The 6,000-nt window shown below is 41.0% G+C and overlaps 1 long non-coding RNA gene across 1 annotated transcript; it reads right to left on the bottom strand.

The window, feature by feature from the left end:
* Positions 1-516: 516 nt before the first annotated feature.
* LOC133118981 (uncharacterized) lies at positions 517-5,463 on the bottom strand. Its single transcript, XR_009706458.1, has 3 exons — positions 5,324-5,463; positions 726-871; positions 517-626 (listed from the first exon to the last, which is right to left on the bottom strand). It is a non-coding gene; the product is annotated as an uncharacterized LOC133118981 (long non-coding RNA).
* Between the last annotated feature and the right edge of the window lie 537 nt (positions 5,464-6,000).

Consider the following 6,000-nt stretch of genomic DNA (forward strand, 5'->3'; position numbering starts at 1 on the left):
GATTTTTGGATTATCCTGTGGTCTGCGTCTGGGTTCTCTGCACCGTACATAACAGAAGCGTTGTTTTTGGAGAAGTTCTACCCTTTAAAACTACCTTCAGAAGGAGCACAGATCACTGTGTTCAACCAGTGGAAGACGGAAGAGGATACACGTGTGTTCAGCGGTTATAGTTCCAATCGTCTAACTTCACCCAAAACAACATCTCTCGTTTTAAATTTTAACCCGCATGTGTATTTCAAATACACAAGATACCTCATGTGAATAAGAACTTCAGAGTTGCTGTAAGCTGTCTTTCTTCACTTTGAAGGCTGTAGGCTACTGACACGTTGGGGCTTCAAGTCTTTATGCTAAGCTAACAGGATAAGCCAGCATGGAAACGGAGCCAGTGAATGCACAAAAATGAAAATGCTGTCAAACACCTCATCTAATTCTGGGTAAGTCGGGAAAAAGGTATATTTCACAAAATGTTGGTGTATTCCTTTGACAACAGTGTCGATTTGAACTGGCTTAATTACCTTTGATCACCTGTGAACTCTCCCCTGAAGTCGATTGGTTCAGGCATTGAATGATCACTCTTCATAGACAGACAGCTGGGTACAGGTGACCCTGCTCTTTCTACCTGGACCCTGTGAACAAAACATAGAGACAGAGCTTCCAGTTAACCTCACCCTCTGAGTGCAGCTCTAACTCACAGCACATTAAATATCTGAGTCGTGCATTTATACCTCTTTCTGTCAGTGCTGAGGGTTCCACCTTTGCTCTCTGGCTCCTCTGAGAGACTCATTTTAGAAACAGTGCCCCCTATCTCAGGAGACTGGAACACGTCAGACCAGACTAGACCACATGTGGGTTCTGACCCAAATCAGCCAACCTGTAAACACACAAAATGAGAACACACTGAACACACATATAGACACACTAATACAAACAGACAAGCACATACACAATATAGCACAGTGTTGACAGGAAGCAGTCTGGAATTTAAATGGTCCATAAACCTATACTCCACATCCATCCATGATCTAATACACTCACTTCTGGTCAGGGTCATGGGGGGGCTGGAGCCTATCCCAGCATGCACTGGGTGAGAGGCAGGAAAACACCCTGGACAGGTTGCAAATTCATCACAGAGCAACATACTATACAGTCACCTCAGTAATGTAAGACCATTGATAATGTTGAAGAAGTGTTTCTTTATAATAAAAAGAATGCCAGTGCTCAGCTATACATTGACTGTCTGACATGCAGAATGTATTTTATTAATGACTCAACCAAAATTACACATTTCTCAGATCATACATTTATTGAGTGAAATTAGGCATCACAATTATTTCCCCCCTGTATTCAGGAGACACCCTCCCCTTGCAAGGATAACGGGGTCTTTTTCTGTAATTTCTTATAAGACTGGAGAACATGTGGGGTGGGATCTTAGACCCTTCCTCCATCCACAATCTTTCCAGATCTTTGATAGTTTCATGTGTGCTTCAGGGCTGTCCTGTTTAAAACCACAGATTTAGATAAGTTACTTCTTCCAATTAATCCTTCTATTGCTGCAGAATAAGTTGGTGAGTACTGCAGGGTGTAGCAAGGATTCACCCTGCAGGATTTTATTATTGGCAGTGATGTAAACTCTGTGTTCGGTTGTTCATGTTCCTTCCCTGTTTGTCTCTCTCGCTCACGCAATTCTTCCTCTGTACATTAAGAATAAAAACTGTATGGTTATATTTATTTGTCAGAATCGAAAACCTCGTCCTCTAACTCGGCGAAGTAGGAGCTGTCCATCATATAGCTCAGGCTAGCTCACAAAGTAAATGCATAGACTATGCAAATAAACTCAAGAAAACTCAAGTAATATCCAAAAAGTTAAAACATGGGGTGGCTAAAAACATTGAAAACTTATTACGAAAAGATTGTTTATTAAGTCCCAGGATTCAATAACCCTTAAGACCATATGAAATATAATTTCAGGTACTTTTATCTTATATTTATATGCTCCTCCTCTTTCTCGCTCATCTCCTTCTTCGTCATTCTCGCTCTGTTGATTTTCTCCTCCTCGTCATCATTTTCCCTCACAAGCAAAGCAACCGTTTAGAGAACATCTGAAACTGAACTGCACTTTTGCACATTATGCAAGCGATAATACCCTATGATCGAGTCAGTTATGGGGAAATAATTACCCGACAGAGTGGTGATACGTTGACCATCCTGAAGGGCAATTATTTCCCCATGACTGACTCATTCATAGGGTATCATCCCGTTTATACTACGGACCACTTGCCAAAGTAATGTAGTTATGGACAATTTATTTTTTAGTTTAGGAACAAATGTATTCATTGAAACTTAATAGGAATGTCAGAAAAAATAGTATTTGTTGCTAAGGCAGCCTAAAATTGCCTGCTGCAACTAAAAGCCTTCTGCATCATCGCCGAAGAAAAGTTCACTCGGTCACCATCGCCGAAAATAAATAAACGTTAGGCTATTAACCAATGTTAGCTCGCAAAATAATAGTAAGCAATTTATCGAAATTTGACGTTTTATTCCAGACTTAAGTGCCATTCAACTGAACGGAGCCCTTCCCATTTTGAACGGAAGCAGAGAAAGACCTGAATATTTGGTTGAGTTGTACAGCACAGCAGGCACGTGCACAGATAGGGTCCACGGGGGGCTTGAGCCCCGGCCATTTTGCCCTGGGAGTGAAAAAGTGACATTTTTTTAGCTGGTGTTAATTGTATATCAGTTTATTTATTTGTTATTTATTTAAATTCTATCAAATATAAAGAGGGAAATGTATTGTAGTATCCACAAAAAAAGACACCTCATCAGTTTAAAAAGTACTCTACTCTGAGCCCCTGCCCCCAAAACGTCTGCACGGCCCTGCAGCACAGCTGTCAATCAGCTGCCATGTCTCTGGCAGCCAGTCTCCACATACTCAATTATTACGGACTTCACGCTATATATAGTTTACAGAGAATATCAGTGCACTGAATATATTTTAGCTTCTCTACATCCCTGCTAAGTCCTCTCCCACAATCGGCCTGTAGGTGGATTAAGTATCTCAGAAACTGCTGGTCTCATGAGATTTTTTGCAGAGAATAGTGCGAAAAATCATTATAAAAACATCCTTTATAATGGCACAGCCTGCCAAGAACAGGACATTTTCCCCAGAGTTGTTCACAAAGTCATGAAACAGGGGAGATGTGCCATCATCTTCACAGATCATTCATACCAAATGTGCCATGCATTCAGATAATCTCACATTAACTCATTAGAATAGATCACCTGTTAAAATCTAAGGTTGCCAAGCCAGCTAAAGACAGCCAGGACTGACTGCATTTGGTCAAGAAGGAAACTAGCTAGCTAGCATTAAGACAATAGCAGCTGACTTGACTAGTCCATTAGTTTTCCTTCTGCATGCATACATAATGTATTCCCCCAACATGACCACGTTTGCATAAGAAGTGCATTGCAGCGATTATTTCGCTAACCGTATTGAAGCAGGGTTCAGTGCGATGTGTATACAATGAGAATCTGGCAAAGCAGGGATTGACAAATCCTTCCACTACCACCACCAATGCTTGTTGATTGACATGTTTGTTTGGATCGACAATGGCCTCATAACATCAACATGTCACATCCTTGCGTTTAAAGCAACGCTAACTTACATTCTATTGGGAAATTGCACGTTTATGATAGTAAAGTAAATCTTGGCCTGAACGTCATTGGAAAAAACATTTTGTGACCTGCCATCAACAACATCCTGACATTGTAAAAATGCTGCAGTCAAAGTGTTCCATCTTTATATGTATATAAATGACTATTTTGAAGTAGAAAGCAGTAGTATGTAACCAGGGGGAATAGTACACACTTAGCAAATGGCAAATAGCCACACACAGTGCGCACACAATGTGAGGTGGAATTACCACTCCACAATAAGGGACAATTTAGCGACCCACAATTGGAGCAATGCCTAAAAGAGGTAGCAATAAAAGTAGGCATCACTGCAACTCAGCAAAGGGGCAACACAACAGCAGAAATGACAAGGGGTATAACCAGGTTAATACCACTACAGTCCCTGCAGCCCACCCTAATCCCTCCAACAAGCCTCAGGCCTACAGCTCACCTACAGGGACAGACACAGCTGAGATAATACACTTCCCAATCCAACAGACAAAAAAGAGGGAAAACACAAAACGTGCCACCCTTACAGCCACTGGAGGGCATGCCCAACCAACAACCAACAACCAACAACCAACAACCAACAACCAACAACCAACAACCAACAACCACTGTCAAAGGCTCAGCATGGAGTGAGAAATCAGGGAGAAGCCACTTATCAAGGTTCTCTCAGAACACCCAGGAAAATTGGTGACTCATCAACTCATTATCTAATCAGCCATTAGACCATTCCAGGGGAAGGAGGGATAGCAGCACTGCCCCCTGCTGGACGACAGCAACAACCTCAGCTGAAGAAGACCAGGCATGGCGTCACAGCTGTCATTCATGCACATCAATAAATGTGCTGCAGCTATAATGTCAGATGGCATAAAAGGCTAATTATGCAATTAAGGCCAGAAGTTGGTATGCAATCCATAAATGGATACGGCCCTTTTTGCCCACCTCTGCCTTCTAGGCGCCCATGCTACCTACAATTTGATACTGTTATCACTGTCAGCACGTTTCATATAAAACTAAGATAAAACATTTGACAAAACGAACTCATTTAGGTTACCTCACATTTAACAAATGTACACAGTGCTTGCAGCCCGTGTTCGTGGCAGTTGAATGTAATTTTCATGTACCGAGAACCCGAGCTGGCAAAATAAACCCTCGTGAGTTTTGGTCAAGAGCCACCTGGCTTGTCGTTCCAATTTTTTTCCAAATGCGTCTGCATTCTTTATTCGGCTACTCAACAAGTTTATGAATTAATTTCATTGGAGAAGAAAAAACATTTTCCGCAAAACGACGGCCTTAATTGCTCATTAAATAGGCTATGGACGTTGTTTAATAAACATCGACACATCAATTCAGTTACGAACTGAATTCACCGTCACTTTATGTATACCAAGTCAGAATATTTTTCTGAGCCATTAGTCCAATATATAGACTATTGCATTTAGGCTGGATTAACGTCTGATTGTATTGCAAGATGTCTGTTCGATAGGCAACTGTTTGAAAAAATGTTCGGCCTGTTTTGCTGTTACAGTGGCAGCCGTAGTCGCGTCACGGTCCAAATATAGCCTCGCCTGTCCTAATTAAAATATCAAAATACTTTAATACAATAAATAGGACATTTGAAAATATCATATTACACCGAAATACTTACTTTTATTCAATTTCATTCCTTATTTAACTCAGTCTTCTTTCTCATCTTTTTTCTCAAAATGGTGTTTGAAATACTTCACAATGACAGACAAAAGGAGTACAGTAAACGCAATATGACACCCTGCTGCTTTTTCTCTTACGACTTCCTCATATCATCAGGAAAGTAGACACACCTAACTATATTCCTGCTCTGAACATGGGCGGGGCAGGGAGGGGGGGAGGGTGCTGTTCTTGGCATCAGAACGGGCGTAGAACAAGTTCAGCTGCTCTGGCAAGGCCTCGCCACTGTCAACAACACGCCTGATCTCGCTTTGCATGAAGTGATCGCCTCCAAACCCTGCCAAAGGTGACAAGACTCATTCTCTTTCTCTTTCAGTCACTTGTCCTTGTATTGACGCTGGGCAGATTTTATAGAGTTGTGTCTAGATGCTTCATAACGCAGGTCATCGCCAGAATTAATAGATAAAAATTGAATTGATTACAAACAGCCGCAGTTTATTTGTTAATGTGTACTCAATGGATAATCAATTGAATTTCCAATTTGATAAATTCATCAACATTATTATAGACATTGTTTTATTAAAAAGTGTTTAAAATACAGCCAGGTAAAATGAAATAGTGAAATGAATCAGTGAGCTGTAACCAAAGGATAGATATTTGGCCTGTAACTATAAGACT

This window comes from Conger conger, chromosome 19, assembly GCF_963514075.1.
Source record: "Conger conger chromosome 19, fConCon1.1, whole genome shotgun sequence".
NCBI lineage: Eukaryota > Metazoa > Chordata > Actinopteri > Anguilliformes > Congridae > Conger > Conger conger.